The following is a 26,390-nucleotide window of genomic DNA, read 5'->3' on the forward strand; positions in this document are numbered from 1 at the left end:
AATGTAAGACAACTAGCAAGCCTGACTGTTCACTAGGTAACAGTCATGTCAGATATCAGACATAATCAGATTGCATCTGCACAAAAACCTGTACCAAATTAGTATGTAAATATTAAATAATAGTGGAGCACTCGAATATGTGTGAATTAAATACTTAATACAGTACCTCATAGGACTATTTGCGGAAACATATTTCAAAGAGCAATATATTAGAAGAAATACAATCAAAAGTGTTGAAACATATGGGTGTCCAAATTCAATGTCATCATTGGTAACTTTAATAATATTACATTGCTAAATACAAAGAAAAAAACAACAAATTACTTGTTGAATCCAAAATTCATACAATTGTATAGAAAGTCAAAAAAGAGCTTTTACTCATACCAAAGGCACAATAAAGCTAATGTCTATTCACGTGAAGTTACATTTACCAATGAAACACAATAAAGTCCACTGTCTGTAAGGCATCCGTTGAAAGGAAATGGCTACCAGTTCATATTATGTATATCCAATTATCCAGTCTTTTATAGATTTGTCCGTAGATGGTGGTAAATTTCAACCCATGTGGTGCTTACAGCCGACAAGTGTTTCATCCCAAGCCCGGACTTTATCAAGGCTGGCAGTGCATTGACATAGAGAAAACAGAAATCTTATTATCATCTATACCATATATACTAATTAGTGTTACTCATATGTAACAATCCCAAGTAGTGTGTGCCAAGTAATAGACATTGAAATACCTTATAATCCAGTGTACCACATAGTATTATTAAAAAGTCATAAATCCCAAGATTGTCCGGCCATAACAGCATGAAAAAGAAAAGTCCCTTAAATATAAAGCGACATCCGTATATACACCATTAAAGTGAGTGACTACAAAACAACCCATTAGCAATTCCTTATAAAGTAACACATGTTTTCAATAGTAGAAATTAAGAGTCATCCATAAAAAATGTATCACAAGAAAAACAAACCAAGGGGGGTGCTGAATATACCTTCAGTGTTCATTCATTACTCTACTCCAAAATCCAATTTCTTAGAAAGCCACTCTGTAAAGGGATACTCAAAACCTTAGTAAGGTATAAAGCCTACTAATATCTTCAAGAAAAAGTATAAACCTAAATATCAAAACAAATATCCATCAACATGAAAATACTTAGTACCAAAGACCAATAAAATCATGTTGTGTGAATAAAGTCGTGTGAATAAACCTGTATATAGTCGAATAGCTCAAAAGGCAGAGATACAGCACTTGTTTAGAGATATCAATAAATGTATGTTCATATGAAACATAAACAAAGTTTGGCAAAACAATCTTACCTCTCAGTAAAATATATCAAGTGCTTCGCAAAAAGAATCCCATGTGTAGACAGAGACCAATACAATTCTGTATGGGGAATATCCAGTGTGTATGTGAAACCCAGTCCTTAGATGCAAGCGGGTTTATAGGGGAGTTGAGCCAATACGCGTCTGTTTGTTGTAAAGTGTAACAAACAGACCGAGCTGTACCCTTTCCATCATGGCAGCCATTTTGTAATTGTAAAGATAACAATTCCTACATTAGGAACAAAATATATTTATAGGGCTCATTTTTCAGTTACATCAGGTGAACGTGGGGGTGATGGCCAACAAAGTGATAGTACAAGTGTAATTTCTAACAATGATCAAGAAGCCTCCTCAGAATTTATACGAGAAGCCAAACGATACAGATTAGGTAATAAAAAACATTCTTTAGAACAGACTGCTCCAAAAAAAAGAGGAGATCACGTAGAGGCAAAGAAAAAAGAGGATATCAACAAGGATTCAACCATGGGAGTACAAACTTGGGCTGCCAAAACCAAGTCTCAGAACAACTAACAATGCGTCCTCACAATAGGGGTGCAATATGTAATAGCATCCAAAATGCTAACATTTCCATTGTAAATTTATCAGATTACACATTATCAGATGAACAAATAAATGTATTGAGCAAAGGATTTGGTTTTTGTCTCTCAAGTTTTTGTAATATGACACAGGTTCAGATAAACATTTTTAAGTTTTTGCGTCAAATAAAGTTAAAAAATATTTTTTGAGAAAAGATCAATAGACAACAAGTTGATCATATACAAACATTACCCGTCAAACATACAATAAAAGATGTAGAAGATATTCAAATTTTGCTCTCTCTTGATAGGACAGACTTTGAAGATTTAGATAGACAACAATTGTTGGGTGATTTGAAAACCAAGCAGGACTTCCCGATAAACAGTGACCTCAACCCCAAATCTAAGTTCATGCCAATTTTGCCCGTCGATAATGTTATAGACACTTTTGGAAAACTAGTCAAAAAAGATCTAAATAGGTTAGAAAAAAAGAATTAGGATTGGCAAATCATATATTTCACACAATATAACCAAAAAAGAAAAATGATCATTACAGAAGTTAGGCGATAACCATAACCTAGTGGTGAAGGAAGCTGAAAAGGGTGGTAATATAGTCATCTTAAATAGATGTGACTATATTAAAGATATCAATCGACAACTAGCAGACACATTGGCATATGAAAAACTGAAAGATAATCCTAGGGACACAATTGTAAAAAAATTGGAGATTCTACTACACAAATGGCAAGATGAATGCTTGCTATCTGATTTGGAATATAAATATATTCTAAACCAGCATTCAAAAGCACCATGCATTTATAAATTACCCAAAATACATAAAAATAACACACAACCACCAGGTAGACCCATAATATCAGGGATCGGTGGACCCACTGAAAGACTTTCGGGTATATTGACAGTTACTTACAACCTATTGTTAAAAACTTACCATCATACTTATCAAACACAAAAGATGTTCTTATGAAATTAGAAGATATAGTATGGTCACCTGAGATGATCTGGGTAACAATGGACGTAACGTCACTGTATATATGTATACCCAAAATTAAGGGTTTGGAAGCTGTACGATCCTTTCTTTCAAGTCGCCCAGCTTCACACTTAGAACATACTGATATGTTGATACAGATAATTGAGTTTACACTAGATAACAATGTTTTTGTCCATGAAGGCGAATAGTTTCGCCAAGCTCAAGGAGTAGCTATGGTCTCTCGATTTTCACCGTCATATGCCAATTTATATGTGGGCCTATTTGAAAAAATACACATTTGGTAAAGGGACCCATCTAGTTTGACTGAGCATATTTTTTGGGGGGACATCATATAGATGATATATTACTTATTTGGGTGGGAACATCATCATCTTTGCTGGAATTTTGTGATTATGTCAATGCAAACGACTTTATCATAAAATGACATATGAATACAGCAAAGACCGCATTAATTGTTTGGATTTAGAGATTTATAACAGCGAAAATACTGTTCAAAGTAAAGTCTACCGGAAACCAACTGCATGTAATGCTCTACTACATGCATCTAGTAGTCATCCTAAGTCCCAAATATCGGCCATCCCATTTGGTGAAATGATTAGAATAAAGAGGAATTGTAATCAGCCAGAATCAGTGGAAACTGAGTTAAGCATTTTGGAAAATAGATTTCTCCAAAAGGGCTACCCTAGTAGTTTATTGGTGATGTCTAGAAAAAAAAGTTGATAAACTATCGAGGGCCTCTATCATGAGAGGAAACAATAGACGTAGATCTCAATCATTGCAGAAATCTATATCCGTCTGTACAGCTTACAGTCAAAATAGCTACGACATTCACAAAATCCTATACAAACATTGGAATGTTTTACATAATGACCAAACCTTGTCTAAAATACTACCATTCAAACCTAAAATGAATCATGAGAGAGGAGAAGAATCAGAGATTTGATATGTAGGAGCTATCTACGTCCGATCAAGGGAAAGAATGAAACCTGGCTTCCTAGTAAGATCTGTGGGTTTTACAAATGTGGACACTGTAATATGTGTAATATAGCATTAAATAAATTATGGATTTTAATTTTAATGGGAGCAACAGATACAAGATTAAGACTTTTATAAATTGTAACACCAAATATGTTGTTTATTTACTGGTATGTGAATGTGGTGAAATATATGTGGGCAGTACCATCAGGCCACTTAAAGAAAGAATACAGGAACCTATGCGGTCATTACGGAATAATGATCTTTCATCGCCCTTATTACGCCATATGAGTCAGAAGCATGGCGCATTGGAAATCCCAGCATTCAAATATATGGGCATTAGTCACACTCCAGCACATCCTAGAGGAGGTGACAGACTGATGGATCTTAGGAGAAATGAGGCTAGATGGATTATCAAATTGCAATCTATTGAAAAAAGTATCAACATAGATGAAGAAATCCATCATTTCTTATGAAACCAATAGCTTATGTTATCATAAGTATTTTAAAACATGAGGATTAAAATTGTATTTATTTAAAATAATCAATTATTTCAAAATATAGACCTTCTGCGTTGTATATTATCAACAAATATGACCCGACAAGTTAAACTACATCAAATGTGTCAAAGGGGGTCATTACAACATTGGCGGTATAAGGCGCATACCGCCGTGCAGAAGACCGCCAATACACCGCCGCGGCCGCGGTAGACCGCCACAGCTATTATGACACACATCACGGAATCCACCGAAATTCAGACACCCACACAACTCCGCCACACCAAAGGTCAGCGATAAACATGTGGAAACAAATCCTCCACGCCAACAGAAACACGAGGAGGAGCTCAGGGTCATGGTGGAGGAAATGGTCTGGGTAGAGCCACAGCTATTTGGCTCACAGGTACAGCACACATCAATAGCCAGGAAGATGGAGTTATGGCGCAGAATAGTGGACAGGGTGAACGCTGTGGGAGAGCACCCAAGAAATAGGGAGGACATCAGGAAGAGGTGGAACGACCTACGGGGGAAGCTGAGTTCCACGGTCTCCAGGCACAACATCGCTGTGCAGCGGACTGGCGGTGGACTCCCACCTCCTCCCCCACAACTAACAACATGGGAGGAGCAAGTCTTGACCATCTTGCATCCTGAGGGCCTCGGAGGAGTCGGTGGAGGATGGGACACTGTAAGTCAAATCTTAACTATCATATCCCCCACCCTACCTGCATGCTATCACACACCCCCACCCTCACACCCTCCCCTATCACTCCAAATCCTCACTAATGTACCCATAACACAAACCACCCATCCCAACACCAAGCCCTGCATGACACAACTAAGCATGGTCACCCCTCACTAAAGCATGCTCACTGCACATACCCAGAACAACCCCCAACCATCATCACACAAGCCCCCACACAGGAATGCTAGCACTGCGGTTCACGCACACCCACCCATTGCACACCATTACACACACACATGCAATAATCATGTTCTTATGCCCCTGCAGGAACCCGAAGGACCGTCACCACATCAGATGGTCCAGACAACACCACTCCACCCCCAGAAGAGGCCCACAGTGACGAGAGCAGCTCTGCCCTACTGGACCTTGATGAACAGCCCGGACCATCGTGGGCCTCAGGACAGTCGGTTCCCCTTGCACAGGCACAGCCAAACACCGACCTTCCACCCTCTGGTAACACCAGCACAGCACCCACCCAGCGGGCCCAAACCTCCCTACCCAGGACAGGTCAATCAGCTGTGTGTCCACCACTACAGGGCACCCAGGGTAACCCACCACCCAAACAACAACAGGGACCTGGGGGCAGTGGTAGTGGGCACACGGTCCAGGGGACGGAGGCACAGGAACACAGGGGAACTGGGAGGGCTGCTGTGCGACAGAGGGAGGACAGGCCAAGGGAACCAACTCTCCACGAGGCCCTCTCCTCCATCATGGGAGCATACCACCACTCCCAGGAGACGATGGCGACGGTCCTGGACAAGTTGCAGGAGACCCTGCGTCTGCAGGAGGAGCAGTATTTGGGGTTCAGGGAGGAGCTCAGGACCATCGTCTCCGCCCTGGGCACCATCGTAGGGGTGCTGAAGGACATACAGCAGACCTTGAGGGACACCGTGGCACTCCAAGGGGCCCCTGACACTAGCCACGACGATGAACTGCCCACCACCTCCGCCGGCGCTAGTGGACAGGGCGCCCCGCCACAGGACCACCACACCAGCACGCTACCCCCTGCAGACGGACAACCACCACGCAAGCGGTCCCTGAGATCCAGGAACAGGACAGAGCAAGATGGCAAGACCCCCGCCAGGAAATAAGACCACCCTGATTGTCCTCCCACTGTCCCACTTTGTTACCCTGTCCATATTCGAACTGCCCCAGCTCCACTTCCTATGCCCAGATGGGCAGTGCACCTGTGAGACTAATAGATTGGACTCTGCCATGGACATTCCTCCACCATCCCCCATCACCAGTTTACAACCCCCCTTCATTTTGTGAGCACTTAAATAAACACCCTTAAAATACAAAAAAATCTGAGTCAGTCTATGATTTGGTACTTTGTATTATCAATTACAGTGTCATAATGGGTTACCCATTGTAAGGCTAACATACCTATGTCACACATCACAAGCCCTTGAAGTATGCAAGCAGTTGACACGTAGGTTACCTCACTTGTGAAACTGAAATGGAAGGGTACAACTCAATTAACAAATAGTGATTGAAATGGAGGAACAGGATAGAGGTAGACATGTGAAAGTTAATGTAATGTTAAACCAGAAAATGTTCTCACCTGTGTCTCACTGGAAATATTGCTGTATGACTGACTCCCTGTTGTCGTTTTCTTCTTCCTCAGCTTCATCCTCATCACTGTCCACAGGCTCCACAGAGTCCACAGCTGCTACAACACCGTCATCTGAATCATCCTCCTACAGAAAAGGCACCTGGCGTCGCAATGCCAAATTATGGAGCATGGAGCAGGCAACGATGATGTCGCACACCTTCTTCGGTGAGTAGAATAGGGATCCACCTGTCATATGGAGGCACCTGAACCTGGCCTTCAGGAGGCCGAAGGTGAGTTCGATCACCCTCCTAGTCCGCCCATGGGCATCATTGTAGTGTTCCTCTGCCCTGGTCCTGGGACTCCTCACTGGGGTCAATAGCCAGGAAAGGTTGGGGTAACCAGAGTCCCCCAATAGCCATACACGGTGCCTCTGGAGTTGACCCATCATATCAGAGATGCAGCTATTCCGCAGGATGTAGGCGTCATGCACTGAGCCAGGGAACATTGCATTTACCTGCGAGTTGTACTGGTCTGCCAAACAGACCATCTGGACATTTATGGAATGATAACTCTTCCTGTTCCTGTACACCTGTTCACTCCTGTGGGGGGGGACCAGAGCTACATGGGTCCCATCAATGGCACCTATGACGTTGGGGATATGTCCAAGTGCATAGAAGTCAACTTTCACTGTAGGCAAATCCTCCACCTGAGGGAAAATGATGTATCTCCTTACGTGTTTCAGCAGGGCAGACAACACTCTGGACAACACGTTGGAAAACATAGGCTGGGACATTCCTGATGCCATGGCCACAGTAGTCTGAAATGACCCACTTGTAAGGAAATGGAGCACTGACAGCACCTGCACGTCAGGGGGAATTCCAGTCGGATGGCGGATCGGTGACATCAGGTCTGGCTCCAACTGGGTACATAGTTCCTGGATAGTGGCACGGTCAAACCGGTAGGTGACGATGACATGTCTTTCTTCCATTGTCAACAGGTCCACCAGCGGTCGGTATACTGGAGGATTCCGCCATCTTCTCATATGTCCCAGCTGATGGTGCCTACGAAGGACGACAGCGAAGAACCAGTCACTATTCCTCCAGGTATGTACCCACAGTTACACACAAGACTACACCAGACACAAAACCCTTCCTGTATGTGTGTTGAGTGTAGGCCTAGCTATGTGTGACGCAGTAGTAAATGAAGCCATGTGGGCCCCTGAAATGGCGGCTGCCTGACCTCTAAACTGGGACATTGGGATTGTGGGGTAACTGCGCTGGCATTGCACACCGTCGCGGTAGGCGGTCGTAGACCGCGGCGCAATGCTGCATTGGTTAACATTGGACCCTAGGGGTCCCAGGAGCCAATGAACAGGTGCGCCGGCGGTGATGATGCGCACTGCCGCGGACGTCACCGCCGCGGACGTCACCGTCATTTTCTATCTGTTCAATCACTAGATACCTGACCTTCGACAGGAGAGGACCTACACTGCTAGTGCTGCTGTGACCTCGGTCTGGAAGCAACGATGGCTGCTGCGTCTGGGGAAAGGGCTCCTGCCTTCAATGAACAGGAGTTGGAGAAACTTGTGGATGGGGTCCTCCCCCAGTACACGCTACTCTACAGTCCTCCAGACCAACAGGTTAGTACACAGGGAGCACGTTGTATGGGCTAGCCCTGGGTGGAGAGGGCTGGGTGGAAGAAGGAAGGGGGCAGAGTTCATAGAACATTAATGCATGGGAATGAATGGGCCACATGGCCAGAGTAGGGAGGGGGCCTCTCACATTGGCGGTACAGTTGGTAATGACTGTTCCTCTTCCATTGTACATGTCATGTAGGTCAGCGCCCACCAGAAGAGGGACATTTGGTGTGCCATCGCCAAAGAGGTCCGGACCCTGGGGGCCCACCAGAGACGGGGCACCCACTGCCGTAAGAGATGGGAGGACATTCGCCGCTGCAGCAAGAAGACGGCGGAGGCTCAGCTGGGGATGGCCTCCCAACGTGGGGGGGGTGCCCGTCGCACCACGGCCCCCCTGATGTTCCGGATCCTGGCGGGGGCCAACCCGGAGTTGGATGGGCGCTTGAGGACATCACAGCAGACACAAGGGGGTGAGTACAACCTCATTCTGCGGACTTTGTGTGCAGTGGAGGTGTCTGGGTGGGGGAGGTGGGCTGTGGGTGTCCCTAGGCCAGGGCGAGTAAGGTAGGCAAGGCCCTTCCGTAATGTAGGCCATGTGGCACTCAACCCACCCTCAGCAGAGTGTCAAGTCGAGGTATAGTTGCCCCTGTGGCATCCATGTGCGCAGATGTCCACCATTGCCATGTAGGCCATAACCCAGAAATTGCGTGTGCAGATTGCAGGAGCACGGCGATAGGCAGGGGGCTGCTGCGTCTGTCTTGTCCGCCAACGGTAGCGGAATGCCATGCACTAAAACTCTCTTTCTTCTGTCTCCCCCCCTTTTCCTGCTCTCCCTGTCCTTTTGTACATCAGCATCAACAGGCGGAGGTACAGTGGCACCGGAGCACGAGGGAGCTGCATCCCACATGGCCATGGAGGGCCACACCACAGACTCTGAATGCACCAGTGGGACAGAGGGCGAGGGGACCTTCACGTCGGCCACCGGATCACCAACTAGCGACACGGACTCGTCCGCCAATGGGAGCTTCCCTGTGGTGGCGGCACCATCTGTGCCCCCACTTCAACAGGTACAGCCGCCACCTCCCCTACCAGCACCGCCCTCCCAGCAGCCCCTCAGCGTTCGCCCCGTGCCTGCTCACCCAGGAGAGTGGGCATCACCTTCGCCCCAGGCACCTCAGGCCCTGCCCCAGTCACCCCTGCTGCCCTCAGTGAGGAGGCCATTGACCTCCTCAGGTCACTCACTGTTGGGCAGTCTACCATTGTGAATGCCATCCAGAGTGTAGAACGAGAGTTGCAACACGGTAATGCATTCCTGGAGGGCATTCATTCTGGTCAGGCTGTCCTTCAGCAAACCCTGCAATCTCTGGCCTCAGCACTGATGGCAGCCATTGTCCCTGTGTCCAGCCTCCCCCATCCAACTTCCTCCACCCAGACCCAATCCCCTGTACCCCAGCCCATCCCAAGCACACCTACAGACCAGCATGCACCCAAATCAACACCCAAAAGTAGCTCAAGCACACATAGGCACCACACATCCCACAGGCACTCACACAAGCATCACACCCATACAGACACAGCAACATCCACTGTCTCCACTGTGTCCCCCTCCTCCTCTTCTCCCTCCTCCATCCCAGTCTCGTCTACACACACACCTGCATGCACCACATCTACAGGCACCATGATTCGCACAAGGAGACCCAGCACCCCATGCCGCTCACCTGCACTCACCACCTCCACTGCCATTTACACGTCCCCTGTGTCCTCTCCCAGAGTGTCTGTGACGCCCCCTCCCAAAGTACACAAACGCCGGCAATCACTCACCCAACATCCATCCACCTCACGACAGTCTCCAGTACCTGCACCAGCACCCAAAACAGTTAAAGTGACACCTCCGACAACCACCTCCTCTTCCTCTACTCCCAGACCCCCACCAGCTACCCATCTCAGTGTTCGTCAGATACTCTCCCTCTGTCAAATTGACCTTTTTCCCCCCACCCCCTAGAATTCATCAGTCCCGTCGTAGCACCTCAGCCAAAAAGCCTCCAATACCAGTGGTGCGTGTTCATGGCTTGTGGAATGCACAGGCCACTAGGGCAGGCAGTAGGACCCGGAGCCAAGGCACTGGCAGCCCACCCCCTGCAAAGGCTCAAAAATTGGAGAGTGGACGACGGGACCGTGTTAAGACTCCTGGTGAGAAAACAACTGACATGGGTTCGAAGGGGATTGGTGAGTCAGCTGTAACTCCAACAAAGGTGGGGAAGGTCCAGAGGAAGTCTACCCAGCCTGTTGTGAGTGTCACGGCGGAGAAGTGCGCCATCATTTCCGGCGGTCCAGACACAACCGCCAGGACTGTCATCACTGGTCAGGAGACCACCACCGGAGTCACAGCCCAGGAGGGTCCAAGTATCGTCATTGGTCAGGAGATCACCGCCGGAGTCACAGCCCAGGAGGGCACAAGTATCGTCACTGGTCAGGAGACCACCGGCGGAGTCACAGCCCAGGAGGGCACAAGTATCGTCACTGGTCAGGAGACTACCGCCGGAGTCACAGCCCAGGAGGGCACAAGTATCGTCACTGGTCAGGAGACCACCGCCGGAGTCACAGCGCAGGAGGGCCCAAGTATCGTCACTGGTCAGGAGACCACCGCCGGAGTCATAGCCCAGGAGGACCCAAGTATCGTCACTGGTCAGGAGACCACCGCCGGAGTGACAGCCCAGGAGGGCCCCGGCTGCCACAGCCCCGCTGGGCAATGATGGAACGTCATGCCACACACCAATGCCCAGTGTAGAGAACATCATGCCACACACCAATGCCCAGTGTAGAGATCGTCATGCCACACACCAATGCCCAGTGTAGAGATCGTCATGCCACACACCAATGTCCGTATCAGACCCGCCATGGCAAAGCACCGCTGAACAGGGCAAAGACCTCCATGGCAAAGCACCGCTGAACAGGGCAAAGACCGCCATGGCAAAGCACAGCTGAACAGTTCAGTACCGCCATGGCAAAGCACCGCTGAACAGGGCAAAGACCGCCATGTCAAAGCACCGCTGAACAGGGCAAAGACCACCATGGCAAAGCACCACTGAACAGTCCAGTACCGCCATGGCAAAGCAACGCTGAACAGGGCAAAGACCGCCATGGCAAAGCACCGCTGAACAGTCCAGAGACCGCCATGTCAAAGCACCACTGAACAGGGCAAAGACCGCCATGGCAAAGCACCGCTGAACAGTCCAGTACAACCATGGCAAAGCACCGCTGAACAGGGCAAAGACCGCCATGTCAAAGCACCGCTGAACAAGGCAAAGACCGCCATGGCAAAGCACCACTGAACAGTCCAGTACCGCCATGTCAAAGCACCGCTTAACAGGGCAAAGACTGCCATGGCAAAGCACCGCTGAACAGTCCAGAGACCGCCATGTCAAAGCACCGCTGAACAGGGCAAAGACCGCCATGGCAAAGCACCGCTGAACAGGGCAAAGACCGCCATGTCAAAGCACAGCTGAACAGGGCAAAGACCGCCATGTCAAAGCACCACTGAACAGGGCAAAGACTGCCATGGTGTCGACCGCTGAACAGGGCAAAGACCGTGTAGGAATGAAAAGGCCGCCACATCAGGCATCCTTATCCCATGTGCAGCTGGGACAGTGACAGGAGATGAACTTTCACGGGGTGACTCGTCCAGTCTGGGCACCAGTCCCACCCAGTACCAGTAGAGAACTGCATCTACTTGAGAGACTGTGGCTTTGCACTCCCCAGGATGGCACAGTGGGCCAACCACCCACTGTAGAGACTTGAGAGACTGTGGCTTTGCACTCCCCAGGATGGCACAGTGGGCAAACCACCCACTGTAGAGACTTGAGAGACTTTGGCTTTGCACTCCCCAGGATGGCACAGTGGGCAAACCACCCACTGTAGAGACTTGAGTGACTGTGGCTTTGCACTCCCCAGGATACATCAATGGGCATGGAGCCCCGTCGTGGATCTGGCTTCGCATTCATCTGGCTGAGGTGCCCCCCCTTTCCTTCCCCCTGAGGTGCCTGTAGTATTTCTATCTGATGCCCCGGCAGTGTTCTCTCCGATTGTGCTCAGGTATCGTTTGTGGGCCTCGCCCATGCGTTTTTGGACTGTTGGTGCACGGACATTGTTGTGTACATATCTGCACTACTTCTCGGATTGTATATATAATTATGAGTGATTTTGAAATATATATCTGTATATTTTTGTATGACATATATATTGGCAGATTACAATGTTTGACCGAATTTCGCATTGTCTTTGCATTCTTCCGGGGGGATTGTGGGTTGTTACTGTGATTTTTGTGACTGCATTGGTGTGTATGTTGCAATATGCGAGGGTGGGGGTGTTTGGTGGCTGTCCCCCTAACTTTTGCCTCCCCCCTCCCCGTGTCATAGGTGCAGTACTCACCGGTATCTTCTGCGCCTACGTAGCTGTTGGTCGTAGAGGAGCAGAAATACAAGGGCAGGGAGTATTTGAGTTCCGGCTCCATGGTGGCCTCCTTCCTCGTGGGATGTGTTCAGGTGAGCATTTTCCCATAGCAAAAGCTGTTTCCGCCGTGTTTTTATCCACGGTGAATCCGCCCCGGAAAAGGTGGCGGATTGGCGGGTTATAATACTGTGGGCGGTACATTGTCTCCCGCCTGTCTGTTGGCGGTAACCGCTGCGCTGCTTGTGTGTACCGCCGTGGTGGGCGGTGTGCTAAAGTGGCTGTCTTAGTTGGCGGTTTCTGCCAGGGTCATAATTCCCTTTTTTTGTCCGCCGGTCTGTTAACGGTATTTCCGCAGCTTTAACACCGTCCGCCAGGGTTGTAATGATCACCTAAGTGTTATATAAATAATAACTTAATGGTACTCTTCAACATAACTGTTTGAACTTTGTGTATACATTGCTTTAACTTTCACTTTACTCTCTCTTATTGACTCACTCGGGTGCTGTGGGATCTAAATACCAATAGAGGATGTACTGATTTGATTAGGCATAATGACATATGAGCTTTGAACTTTTTATTTTTCTCTTTGATTGATGTGATTATTTAATGGGATCCTTTTCTGGCATATTGCGAGATTGAGTTTGGTCTAATGGCATTAGTTATATTTGTACTATTGTCTGAACTTCTGGCACGGTGCGAGACTTTGTAGGGTTCACAGGTTTCCTGTTTTATCTATAGCTGTTATCTCCTGCTAATGGATTTGTTAATGGATGGTATAAATACAGTACTTTTATTAAGATCGAATCTTAGTTTGTTCATATACAGAGAAATTAGCCTATTTTAAGGCTCTTATCAATGCCTGCATCTCACTATAGGGGATAGTTGGTTTATACTTAGTGCCTGGAATTACTACCGATATTAGCTCAAGAAAGGTAGTTTGCACTGCTTACCAATATTACTTATAGAACTTTTATAGGTCCGATTCAATAATTCTACAATGTTTACTGTTGCTTCAATTCTAGATGAAAAGTGTAGAAAATACTGTGGGGATCAATACTAATTAGAGCTTTGGGTCATTAATATAACATTTCTGAGGACTAGATTCCCCTAACACGAACTGCTATCTTTAAATTTCACTGTTGCGATAGTTATTTTACGGCTTTGGTTAATATGTTTTCTTTTTATATCGCATGAAGGAGCCTTGAGTATTAAACTTTGTGGGTCTATCATTTGGAATGCTTTGGACTTATGGGCCCTCAAAATATATTTTGTTCCTAATGTAGGAATTGTTATCTTTGCCATTATAAAATGGCCGCCGTGATGCAAAGGGTACCTCTTGGTCTGTTTGTTACACTTTACAACAAACAGACTGCGTATTGGCTCAACTTCCCTATAAACCTGCTTGCGTCTAAGGACCGGGTTTTGCATACACACAGGATATTCCCCATACAGAATTGTATCGGTCTCGGTCTACACATGGGATTCTTTTTATGAAGCACTTGATAAATTTTACTGAGAGGTAAGATTGCTTTGCCAAACTTTGTTTATGTATCATATGCAACATACATTTATTCTTATCTCTAGACAAGTGCTGTATCTCTGCCTTTTGCGCTATTCAACTATATGCAGGTTTATTCACATGACTTTATTAACACAACATGATTTTATTGGTCTGTGGTACTAATTATTTTCATATTGATGGATATTTGTTTTGATATTTAGGTTATTACCTTTTCTTGAGGATATTAGTAGGCTTTATACCTTACTATGTTTTTGAGTATCATTTTACAGAGTGGCTTTCTAAGACACTGGATTTTGGAGTAGAGTAATGAATGAACACTGAATGTATATTCAGCATCCTCCCTGGTATGTTTTTCTTGTGAGAATTGTTTTTATGGATGACTCTTAATTTCTACTATTAAAAACATGTGTTACTTTATAGGGAATTGCTAATGGATTGTTTTGTAGTCACTCACTTCATTGGTGGATATATGGGTGTCGCTTTATATTTAAGGGCCTTTTCTTTTTCACAGTGTTATGGCCTCACAATCTTGGGATTTATGACTTTTTAATATTACTATGTGGTATATGGTATACTGGATTATAAGGTATTTCAACGTCTATTACTTGACACACACTACTTGGGATTGTTACATATGAGTTAGAATATATGGTATAGATGATAATAAGATTTCTGTTTTCTCTATGTCAATGCACTGCCAGCCTTGATAAAGTCCCGGCTTGGGATGAAACGCATGCGCTGAAATTTACCACCATCTACGGACAAATCTATAAAAGATTGGATAATTGGATCTACATTATATGAACTGATAGCCACTTCCATTCAATAGATGTCTTACAGACAGTGGGCTTATTTGAGTTTCATTGGTAAATGGAACTTCACGTGAATGGACATTAGCTTTATTGTGCCTTTGGTATGAGTGAAAACTCTTTTGATTTTCTATACAATTGTATGAATGTTGGATTCAACAAGTAATTTGTTGGTTTTTTCTTTGTATATAGCAATGTAATAATATTAAAGTTGCCAATGATCACATTGAATTTGGACACCCATATGTTTCAACGTTTGATTGTATTTCTTCTAATATATTGCTCATTGAAATATGTTTCCTCAAATGGTCCTATGAGGTACTGTATTATTAAGTATTTAATTCACACATATTCAAGTGCTCCACAATTATTTAATATTTGGATTAACTGTATTTCCAGCTCACACATGGTGGCAACGGATGTGTTAATAGTGTTATTGAGCACCACAAGCTGATATTTTGCTATTTAATTGTTTCTTGGATGTGTGACTAGCTCATAGTCACTGTTGCCATGTTTCTCTTTCTGTTCTAAGTGACGGCCCTGCACTACTTGTATAGAACTATCACAGTGTTTGTCTAATCATACTGGGAAATTGTACTAGAATTAACAAAATGGATATGTTTGGAGATGACAGGGATAAGATATTTCAGGAAATGTTCTGTCAAAAACCTGGAGGTAATAATGCAATCAGGAGTAAAACAATCAGAAGATATGAAGAAAAGATATATTCGTTTGGAAAAACTTTGTAAACAGGAACTGTCCCGTTGGTGGAATTCAACAATCCTTAAGAAGTATATTGGGGACAAGAAAGTCTCACGGGGCTTAAGAATAGTGATATTTCTCTCTTTTGACGACTTATCACCTAAACATATGCCAGAGTGGGAACAATTACTTTTTGAAGCTTCTAAAGGCATGATGCTAATCTTAATAGAACATGCAGAGGAAAAAAGAGAAATTTTGCTTAAAGAAATACATGACTTGGAATTGGAGATTGATGCTCTTAAATTACCTGAAGTGAAAGTAAAAAATGACAAGATACCTAAGGAGGTCTTGGATAAACATCAAACCTACGTAAAAAACAGAAAAATGTCAAAAATACAAAGAGGTGACAGGGATTACAAAAACGGGCGAGTCTATACTTTTGCAAAGAAATTTGATGGTATTCCCACAAAAACTGTTTATGATGAGATACAGGAAATTAGGGATACATCAGAAAGTGATTCGGAATTTTCAGTTACTTCAGGTGAATCTGGGGGTGATAGTATAAGTGTAATTTCTAACAATGATCAAGAAGCCTCTTCAAATTTTATACGAGAAGCCAAACGATACAGATTAGGTAATAAAAACATTTTTTAGAACAGACTGTTCCAAAAAAAAGAGGAGAACACGTAGGGGCAAAGGAAAAAGAGGATATCAACAAGAATTCTACCATGAAAGTACTAGCCCGGGCTGCCAAAACCAAGTCTTAGAACAACTAACAATGTGTCCTCACAATGGGGGTGCAATATGTAATAGCACCCAAAATGCTAACATCTCCATTGTAAATTTCTCCGATTACACATTATCAGATGAACAAATAAATGTATTGAGCAAAGGATTAGGTTTTTACCTCTCAAGTTATTGTAATATGACACAGGTTCAGATAGACATTTTTAAGTTTTTGCGTCAAATAAAGTTAAAAAAAAAATGGAGAAAAGATCAATAGACAACAAGTTGATCATATACAAACATTACCCAGTGAACATACAATAAAAGATGTAGAAGATATTCAAATTTTGCTCTCTCTTGATAGGACAGACTTTGAAGATTTAGATAGACAACAATTGTTGGATGATTTGCAAATCAAGCAGGACTTCACGATTAACAGTGACCTCAAACCCAAATCTAAGTTCATTCCAAATTTTCCCGTCAATAATTGTTAGACCTGACAGCCTTAGGGTGGTCCCCCCTAGCTTTTTGCCTGCCTCCCTCCACTTTTTGGACACTGTTTTTGCTGGCTTTTAGACTCTGCGCACTTTACCACTGCTAACCAGTGCTAAAGTGCATATGCTCTCTCCCTTTAAACATGGTAACCTTGGATCATACCCAATTGGACTATTTAATCTACTTATAAGTCCCTAGTAATGTGCACTATATGTGCCAAGGGGCCTGTAGATTAAATGCTACTAGTGGGCCTGCAGCACTGGTTGTGCCACCCACTTAAGAAGCCCCTTTACCTTGTCTCAGGCCTGCCATTGCAAGGCCTGCATGTGGAGTTTCACTGTCACCTCGACTTGGCATTTAAAAGTACTTGCCAAGCCTAAACCTCCCCTTTCTCTATATTTAAGTCACCTCTAATGGGAGTTCTAGGTAACCCCCAGGGCAGGGTGCTGTGTGGGTGAAAGGCAGGACATTTATCTGTGTAGTTTACATGTCCTGGTAGTGTAAAACTCCTAAATTCATTTTTACACTACTGTGAGGCCTGCTCCCTTCATAGGCTAACATTGGGGCTGCCCCCATACATTATTGAAGTGGTAGCTGCTGATCTGAAAGGAGTAGGAAGGTCATATTTAGTATGGCCAGAATGGTAATACAAAATCCTGCTGACTGGTGAAGTTGGATTTAATATTACTATTCTAGAAATGCCACTTTTAGAAAGTGAGCATTTCTTTGCACTTAAATCTTTCTGTGCCTTACAATCCACGTCTGGCTGCTCCTTGTGCATTCACTCAGACACACCCCAAACACAGGGTACTCAGCCTCACTTGCATACATCTGCATTTTGAATGGGTCTTCCTGGGCTGGGAGGGTGGAGGGCCTGCTCTCACACAAAGGACTGCCACACCCTCTACTGGGACCCTGGCAGACAGGATTGAACTGAAAGGGGACCTGGTGCACTTCTAAGCCACTCTTTGAAGTCTCCCCCACTTCAAAGGCACATTTGGGTATAAAACAGGGCCTCTGCCCTACCACCTCAGACACTTCCCAGAGAAGAAACTTGTAACCACAACCTGCATCCTGCCAAGAAGAACTGCTTGGCTGCCCAAATGACTCACCTGACTGCTTTTCTACAGAGGACTGCTGCCTTGCTGTTGCCCTGCTGCCTTGCTGAACTCTTGCCTTGCTGCAGAAGTGCTCTCTAAGGGCTTGGATAGAGCTTGCCTCCTGTTCCCTGAAGTCTCAGGACCAAAAAGATTTCTTTCTTTCAACTGGACTCCTTGTGCGGCGAAAGATTTGACGCACAGCTTGCTCTGCGGTGAAAAATTCACTGCACGCTGACCCGGGACGACGCCGCTTGACTTTGCAAGGAAAAGATCGACACAGTGCCTGCGGTGCGACCGGAACTTCGATGCACCGCCCGCCTGGACAATGCCGCCCGACTTCTAGAGAGGAAATAGACGCAGCGCCTGCCGTGAGGAAGAAAATTCCAAGCACAGCCCACCGGAATGACGCGCAGCCGGACAACAAGCCCAGGATTCCACGCACAGACCCCGGAGCGTCTGAAAACCCCGCGATCCACATAGGAGACTGTCAGTGCTCCGGAAATCGACGCAAAGTCTTCCCCGCATGAAAAATAGTTACGCAAGTCTGTGTGTGAAGGGGCGAAACTGACGCACACACCATTTTCCACGCATCTCCTCCTCTGCGGCCCTCTGCGCAGAGTTTTCACTCCAAACCAGGTACATTGTGCTTGAAAGAGACTTTGGGGGTCATTCTGACCCTGGCGGTCATGGACCGCCAGGGCCAACGACCGCGGGAGCACCGCCAACAGGCTGGCGGTGCTCCCATGGGCATTCTGACTGCGGCGGTACAGCCGCGGTCAGAAACGGAAAACCGGCGGTGTCCCGCCGGTTTCCCGCTGCCCTGGGGAATCCTCCATGGCGGCGCTGCAGGCAGCGCCGCCATGGGGATTCCGACCCCCTTACCGCCAGCCCGGCTCTGGCGGTTTTGACCGCCAGAACCTGGCTGGCGGTAACGGGTGTCGCGGGGCCCCTAGGGGCCCCTGCAGTGCCCATGCCACTGGCATGGGCAGTGCAGGGGCCCCCTAACAGGGCCCCACCAAGATTTTCAGTGTCTGCCCAGCAGACACTGAAAATCGCGACGGGTGCAACTGCACCCGTCGCACCCCTTCCACTCCGCCGGCTCCATTTGGAGCCGGCATCCTCATGGAAGGGGGTTTCCCACTGGACTGGCGGGCGGCCTTCTGGCGGTCGCCCGCCAGCCAAGGGGGAAACTCAGAATTACTGCGGCGGTCTTCTGACCGCGCAGCGGTATTCTGCCGGCGGGACTTTGGCGGGCGGCCTCCGCCGCCCGCCAAAGTCAGAATGACCGCCTTTGTTTGCTTTTTAAAGACTTAAGACACTTCATATCACTTTTCAGTGATATCGCTACAATTTCTTATTACATCTTTTATCGTTTTGACCTGCAAATATCCAGATAAATATTATATATTTTTCCAAACACTGTGTGGTGTATTTTTGTGGTTCTATATTGTATTATTGTATGATTTATTGCACAAATACTTTACACATTGCCTTCTTAGTTAAGCCTGACTGCTCAGTGCCAAGCTACCAGAGGGTGGGCACAGGATAAGTTGGATTGTGTGTGACTTACCCTGACTAGAGTGAGGGTCCTTGCTTGGACAGGGGGTAACCTGACTGCCAACCAAAGACCCCATTTCTAACAATAATGTTATAGGCACTTTTGGAAAACTAGTGAAAAAAGATCTGAATAGGTTAGAAAAAAAGGATTAGGATTGGCAAATCATATTTTTCACACAACATAAACAAAAAAGGAAAATTATCATTACAGAAGTTAGGCGATAACCATAGCCAAGGGTGGTAATATAGTCATCTTAAATAGATGTGACTATACTAAAGAGATCAATCGACAACTAGCAGACTCATTGGCATATGCAAAACTGAGAGATAATCCTATAGACACAATTGTAAGGAAATTGGAGATTCTACTACATAAATGGCAAGATGAATGCTTGCTATCTGATTTGGAATATAAATGTATTCTAAACCAGCATCCAAAAGCACCATGCATTTATACATTACCCAAAACACATAAAAATAAAACACAACCACCAGGTAGACCCATAATATCAGGGATCGGTGGACCCACTGAAAGACTTTTGGAGTATATTGACAGTTACTTACAACCTATTCTTAAAACCTTACCATCATACTTACAAGACACAAAAGATGTTCTTATGAAATTAGAAGATATAGGTGGTCATTACAACCCTGGTGGTCGGTGTTAAAGCCGCGGTAAGACCGCCAACAGGCCAGCGGTAAACATTTTGCAATTACGACCGTGGTGGAAACCGCCAACAAAGACAGCCACTTTAACACTCCGACCGCCACGGCGGTACAAACAAACAGCGCGGCGGTCAGCTCCAACAGACAGGCGGAGGATAAAGTACCGCCCACAGTATCACAACAGGCCAATCCGCCACCTTTTCCGGGGCAGATTCTCTGCGGATAAAAACACGGCGGAAACAGGATTTCGAAGGGAAAATGCTCACGTCTACACACCCCACGAGGAACGAGGACACCATGGACCCGGAATTCCAAATTCTCGCTGCGATTGTCTTCCTGCTCCTCTACCAGGAGCATGAACGCCGGCGGCGAAGACCACGGTGAGTACTGCACCTATGACACAGGGGAGGGGGGAGGGAAAAACAGGGACACACACACGCAACACCCCCACCCACTACAACACACACACTAATACAGCATGATACATCACAGTTACACCCCCCAACCCCACAGAAGAATGCAAAGACAATAGAAAATGAGTGTAACCATTGTAATACATTAAAATCAAGTAGGCAAAAATATATATACACCATGTACAAAATATATACCAAGCATAGTAGTCCAGGTAGTGCTCCAATTAAGTCCGTGGAACACTGGGCCCTCACGGTATGGGCGAGGCCCACACAAGATCCCCAACCATGACGGAGAGAACACTGCAGGGGCATCAGAGAGCAAGAAACAGGCACCTCAGGGAGAGGAAAAGGGGGGGCACCTCAGCCGGTTGGGTGCACGACGCCAAATCCACGAGAGGGCCACATGCCCACCGTTCAATCCTGGGGAGTGCAAAGCCACAGTCTCTCAAGTCTCTACAGTGGGTGGTTTGCACACTGTTCCATCCTGGGGAGTGCAAAGCCACAGTCTCTCAAGTGGATAACAGTCTCCACTGGTTCTGGAGGGGGCATGGTGCCCAGAGTGCTTCATCCTGCTAAGGACAGAGGTAGTGGATGGATCTCTCTACTGGTTCTGGAGGGGGCATGGTGCCCAGAGGGCTTCATCCTGCTAAGGACAGAGGTAGTGGATGGATCTCTCCACTGGTTCTGGAGGGGGCATGGTGCCCAGAGTGCTTCATTCTGCCCGTGACGGACTCAGTAGCGTCAGTGCCCTTGGCCCTCATGGGCCAGCATTGCTTGAGACGGCGGTGCCCTGTTCAGCGGTGCTTGAGGTGGCGGTGCCCTGTTCAGCTGTGCTTGAGACGGCAGTGCCCTGTTCAGCGGTGCTTGGAGCGGCGGTCTCCTTTGCAGTGACTCAGCTGCTGGCGGTCCTTCATGGCCCAGCAGGGCTTGTGCTGGTGGTCCTCTCTGTCTCAGCGGGGCTTGTGCTGGCGGTCCTTCATGGCCCAGCGGGGCTTTTGCTGGCGGTCCTTCATGGCCCAGCGGGGCTCTTGCTGGCGGTCCTTCATGGCCCAGCGGGGCTTTTGCTGGCGGTCCTTCATGGCCCAGCGGGGCTTTTGCTGGCGGTCCTTCATGGCCCAGCGGGGCTTTTGCTGGCGGTCCTTCATGGCCCAGCGGGACTTGTGCTGGCGGTCCTTCATGGCCCGGCTGGGCAGCTGGGCTGGTGCTGGCGGTGGCCTCCTGGGCAGCTTGGCTGGTGCTGGCCTCCTGGGCAGCTGGGCTGGTGCTGGGCAGCTGGGCTGGTGCTGGCCTCCTGGGCAGCGGGGATGATGGCGGTCTTCTCCGCCGTGCTGCTCTTCCCAGACTTGCTGACTTTCTTGTGCCCCTTCCCCACCTTGGAAGCTGTCGCAGCTGACTCCACACTCCCACCTGTACCCCTGGGAGCGGCTTTGGTGGCTGGAGTCTTCCCCCTCTCCCGCCGGGCACTGGCCAACTGCTGATGCTTCACAGGTGGGGGACTGTCTGTGCTGTGGCTCCGTGCCACACTGGCTGCTCTGGTGGCTGGTGCACTCCAGATTCCGGTGACTACAGGCACCACTGGTCCCAGAAATGTTGTGGCTGAGGTGCTAGTTCGGGCCCTAGGAGACGGACGGGGTGGGGTAGGTGTGGGAAAGAGGTCAAGGTTGGACAGGGAAGGTTTTTTGGAGACACTGGGACGGGTAGCTGGTGGGGGTTTGGGAGTGGAGGAAGAAGTTGTAGTTGTAGGAGGTGTCCGTTTGCTGACTTTGGGTGAAGGTGCATGCGCTGGAGCCTGTTGTGAGGTGGATGGCTGTTGGGTGGGTGTGTGCCTGCGTTTGTGTATCTTGGGAGGGGCCATCACAGACACACTGGGAGAGGACACAGGGGAAGTGTGAATGGTAGTGGGGGTGGTGACTGCACGTGAGCGGGGTGTGGTGGTGGGTGTGCTGGTGATGGTAGTAGTGGCTGTAGAGGTAGTGCATGCAGGTGTGAGTGTAGACGAGACTAGGAAGGAGTAAGGGGACACAGTGAAGGCAGTGGATGTTGGTGTGTATGCATGTGTGTGATGCTTGCGTGAGTGCCTGTGGGATGTGTGGTGCTTGTGTTTGCCTGAGCTTCCCTTGTGTGTTGACGTGTGTGCATGCTGGTCTGTAGGTGTGCTTGGGATAGGCTGGGGTACAGAGGATTGGGTCTGGGTGGAGGAAGGTGGAGGGGGGAGGCTAGACACAGGGACAATGGCTGCTATCAGTGCTGAGGCCAGAGTCTGAGAAGCTCGCTGAAGGGCCGCCTGACCAGAATGAATGTCCCCCAGGAATGCATTTGTTTGTTGCAACTGTCTTTCTACACCCTGGATGGCATTCAAAATGGTAGACTGCCCAACAGTGAGGGACCTGAGAAGGTCAGTGGCCTCCACACTGAGGGCAGCAGGGGTGACTGGGGCAGGGCCTGAGGTGCCTGGGGCAAAGGTGATGCCCACCCTCCCGGGTGAGCGGGCACAGGGCGAAGGCTGAGGGGCTGCTGGGAGGGCAGTGCTGGAAGGGGGTGGCGGCTGTACCTGTAGATGGGGGGGGGCACAGATGTTGCCGCCACCACAAGGGAGCTCCCATCAGAGGATGAGTCTGTGTCACTGGTCTCAGCTCCTGTCCCCGCCGTGGAGCTCCTCTCGCCCTCCGTCTCACTGGTGAAGTACGATTCCGTAGTGTGGCCCTCCATGGCCATGTGGGATGCAGCGCCCTCGTGCTCCGGTGCCACTACTCCTCCGCCTGACGATGCTAATGCACACAAGAACAGGGAGACCACAAAAAGGGGGGGGGGACAGAAGAAAGACATGTTGAGTGCATGCATTACCGCTACCGTTGGCGGACACAACAGACACAGAAGCCCCCTGCACTATGCCGCGCTCTTGGGCTCCATTGTTCAATTCCTGGGAAATGGCCTATTAGGCTATGGACGACATCTGCACACATGGATGACACAGGGACATGACTAGGTGTAGTTGCCACTCTACAGAGGTGCTCTGGGGTGCCACATGGCCTGCCTTGAGGAGGGACCTTGCCTACAGAAGTCGCCCTGGCCTAGGGAAACCCACAGCCCACCTCCCCCACCCAGACACTTTCACTGTGCGCAAAATCAGCAGAATGCGAGTGTACTCACCCCCTTGTGGCTGCTGTGATGCCCTCAAGCACCCATCCAACTCCGGGTACGCCACCGCCAGGATCCTGAACATCAGGGGGCTCATGGTGCGACGGGCACCCCTCCCACGTTGGGAGGCCATCCCCAGCTGAGCATCCGCCATCTTCTTCGAGTGATTGAACAGATAGAAAATGGCGGTCATGTCCGTGGCGGTGCGTACCGTCACCGCCGGCGTACATCGTCATTGGCTCCTGGGACCCATAGGATCCAATGTTAACCAATGCAGCATTGCGCCGCGGTCTTCGACCGCCTACTGCGACGGTGTACAATGCCAGCGCAGTTACCTCACATCACATTGTCCCACTTTACAGGTCAGGCAGCCGCCATTTCAGGGGCCCACAAGGCTACATTTTCAACTGCATCACACATACCTAGCCCTAGACTCAACACACATACAGGCCACTTTTTAGATTATGAATGGTGTTCTGTGTAAGCTATGGGTATGTACCTCTGAGTTGTTTGACTCTGTGCTCGCTGTGGACCGGTCGACAATGAAGGAAAGACATGTGATAATCACATACAGGCTTGATCGTGCCACAATCCAGGAACTGTGTACCCAGTTGGAGCCAGACCTGATGTCAGCTATCCGCCATCCCACAGGAATCCCTCCTCAAGTGCAGGTGCTGTCAGTGCGCCATTTCCTTGCAAGTGGGTCATTTCAAACAACAGTGGCCATAGCATCAGGGATGTCCCAGCCTATGTTTTCCAATGTGTTGTCCAGAGTGTTGTCTGCCCTGCTGAAACACATGCGGAGCTACATAGTTTTCCCTCAGGTGGAGGATTTGCCTACAGTGAAAGGTGATTTCTATTCCCTGGGACAAATCCCCAACATCATAGGTGCCATTGATGGGACACATGTGGCTTTGGTACCCCCCCACAGGAGTGAACAGGTGTACAGAAACCGGAAGAGTTATCAATCCATGAATGTACAGATGGTATGTTTGGCAGACCAGTACATCTCCCATGTGAATGCCATGTTCCCTGGCTCTGTGCATGACGCCTAGATCCTGCGGAGTAGCAGCATCCCTTATGTGATGGGTCAACTCCAGAGGCACCGTGTGTGGCTATTAGGTGAGCACCTGTAAGCTAGTCAGTGGGAATGGTTGTGTGGGTCTGGGGATATCCCTCCAGGTTAGTGTGTATCTAACAGTTGTCCCTCGCCATTTGCAGGTGACTCTGGTTACCCCAACCTGTCATGGCTACTGACCCCAGTGAGGAATCCCAGGACAAGGGCAGAGGAACGCTAAAATGAGGCCCATGGACGAACTAGGAGGGTGATCGAGCGGACCTTTGGCCTCCTGGAGGCCAGGTTCAGGTGCCCCCATATGAAAGGGGGATCCCTATTCTACTCACCAAAGAAGGTGTGCCAGATCATTGTGGCCTGCTGTATGCTTCACAACTTGGCTTTGCGACGACAGGTGCCTTTTCTGCAGTAGGATGGTCCAGATGGCGGTGTTGTTGCAGCTGTGGAGCCTGTGGACAGTGAAGACGAGGAAGCAGAGGAAGAAGACATGGACAACAGGGACTCAGTGATCCAACAATATTTCCAGTGAAACACAGGTAAGAATACAGAGCTGCCTACTACATGTACTTAAACACTACTGCCTCTCAACTGTCTGTCGTTTTCACCCAGTGTATGGTCACTGAGTTGTCACTTTCCCTTACGATTTCACAGATCTGGGTCCCACAGTGTGTCATCTGCTTTGATTCCTCATGGACTAGAGCTGTGTGACATAGGTATGTTGGCATTACAAATGAAAGAGCTTTTTGCAACAGTTATTGCTAATACAATATTTGGAAATCACAGACTGACTCCAGATTGTTTTGTGCTTTAAGGGTGTTTATTTAAGTGCTCAATATTGGAGGGGGTTGTAAAATGGTGAGGGGTGATGGCGGAGGAATGTCCATGGCAGAGTCCAGTCTATTAGTCTCACAGGTGCATTGCCCAAATGGGCATAGGAAGTGGAGCTGGGGCAGTTTAAGGATGGACAGGGTGACAAAGTGGGACAGTAGGATGACAATCAGGGTGGTCTCATTTCTTGGCGGGGGTCTTGGCATCGTTCTCTGTCTTGTTCCTGGATCTCAGGGACTGTTTGCGAGGTGGTTCTCCCTCTACAGGGGGTGGGGTGCTGGTGTGGTGGTCCTGTGGCGGTGCCTCCTGTCCACTAGCGCCGAAGGAGGTGGTGGGCAGTTCATCATCCATGCTAGTGTCAGGAGCCCCTTGTTGTGCCACAGTGTCCCTCCTGGTGTTGAGTACTTCCTTCAGCACCCCTACGATGGTGCCCAGGGTGGAATTGAGGGTTCGGAGTTCCTCCCTGAAGCCCATATACTGTTCCTCCTGCAGGTGCTGGGTCTCCTGAAACGTGACCAGTACCGTTGCTATCGTCTCTTGGGAGTGGTGGTTGGCTCCCATGATGGAGGAGAGGGCCTCGTGGAGAGTGGGTTCTCTGGGCCTGTCCGCCCCCTGTCGCACTGCAGCCCTCTCA

General features: G+C 48.1%; 1 protein-coding gene across 4 annotated transcripts in view; it reads right to left on the reverse strand.

Annotated features, from left to right (window-relative positions):
* LOC138300782 (cGMP-dependent protein kinase 2-like) overlaps positions 1-26,390 on the reverse strand; it is a 3,513,105-nt gene that overhangs the window by 1,383,898 nt on the left and 2,102,817 nt on the right. The window lies entirely within an intron of this gene.

Source organism: Pleurodeles waltl, chromosome 6 (genome assembly GCF_031143425.1).
Source record: "Pleurodeles waltl isolate 20211129_DDA chromosome 6, aPleWal1.hap1.20221129, whole genome shotgun sequence".
NCBI classification, from domain to species: domain Eukaryota; kingdom Metazoa; phylum Chordata; class Amphibia; order Caudata; family Salamandridae; genus Pleurodeles; species Pleurodeles waltl.